Source organism: Sciurus carolinensis, chromosome 4 (genome assembly GCF_902686445.1).
Source record: "Sciurus carolinensis chromosome 4, mSciCar1.2, whole genome shotgun sequence".
Taxonomy (NCBI): Eukaryota; Metazoa; Chordata; class Mammalia; order Rodentia; family Sciuridae; genus Sciurus; species Sciurus carolinensis.
The window spans coordinates 44,556,932-44,558,280 of NC_062216.1; the positions used below are offsets into that span (position 1 = coordinate 44,556,932).

Below are 1,349 nucleotides of genomic sequence, written 5' to 3' on the forward strand. Positions count from 1 at the left end.
TATGTTTCTATTGTTGAGTTGTTTGAGATTTTTATACATTCTGGACATGAATCACTTATCAGATATATGGTTTGCAATTATTTATCATATTCCTTCCAATCCTTCCATGGGTTATCCTTCCAGTTACTTGATAATGTCCATGGAGGTTTGAAATTTTTAAAGACTTTCAAAGTTCAACTGTTTGAACTTTTGTTACATGTGTATTTGGTGTTATATCTAAGGAACAATTGTGTTATGGTTTGGATGTGATGGATTCCCCAAAAGCTCACATGTAAGATAATGTAAGAAGATTCAGAGGAGAAATTATTGGGTTGTAAGGGTCTTAATCCAGTCAGCGATTTAATCCCCTGACAGTGCTTAACTGAGTGGTAACTGAAGTGGTAGTATGTGACTGAAGGAAATGGGGATTTGGGTGTGACTAAGAGGTATATATTTTGTATGTGGAAAGTGGAATTTTTCTCTGCTTCTGATCATCATGTGAGCTGCTTCCCTCCACCACACTCTCCTTTCAGGGTGTTCAATCTTGCTTCAAGCTCCAAGGAATGGAGTGGGCCTTCTATAGACTAAGATCTCTGTAACCATGAGCCCTCAGATAAACTTTCCTCCTCTACAGTTGTTCTGGTTGGGTCTTTTAGTCACAGTGGCAAAAAAGCTGACTAAAACACATTACCTAAATAAAGGCCAAAGAAAGTTACTCCTAAATTTTCTTTAAAGTTTCATAATTCGAGCTCTTACATTTCTAAAATTATAAAAAGTTTAAAACTGTGGGAAAAAGAAAACTTCCTTCTTTGTTATACTGAAAAGCACAAAGTCACTTTAGGAATTCTAACAGTCCATCAAGAATTGTATTATGTCCCTCTCCATGGGGCCAACTAGTGCCCCCTTCAGGAAAGTAGCAACTTGGAAGAAAACCTGGCATGCCTAAGGTTGGAAGACAAAGAATACTTGAATTCTTTTGCCTTCCTTTGACTGCCTACATGTATATTTTAAGTCCCTCTGGATGGATCATAGCCTCAATTCACAGGCTGAACTTGCCATCTTCTTTGACATAGGCCAGAGGCATTGATGTGCAGCAGGTTTCTTTAGTCATCAACTATGACCTTCCCACCAACAGGGAAAACTACATCCACAGAATTGGTTGAGGTGGGCATTTTGGCCATAAGGGTGTGGCAATTGACATGGTGACAGAAGAAGAGAAGAGGACTCTTGGAGACATCAAGACTTTCTGCAACACCTCCATTGAAGAGATGCCCCTCAATGTTGCTAACCTCATCTGAGAGGGGCTGTCCTGGTACCTAGGTCCAGTGAGGGTTCAATCCTGGGGGCAAAGGATCATCTGGAAGAGGGAG

At 40.1% G+C, this 1,349-nt stretch overlaps 1 non-coding gene across 1 annotated transcript; it reads left to right on the plus strand.

The window, feature by feature from the left end:
• The first annotated feature begins 843 nt into the window (after positions 1-843).
• LOC124984119 (small nucleolar RNA SNORA67) lies at positions 844-981 on the plus strand. Its single transcript, XR_007108579.1, has one exon. It is a non-coding gene; the product is annotated as a small nucleolar RNA SNORA67 (small nucleolar RNA).
• Positions 982-1,349: the final 368 nt, after the last annotated feature.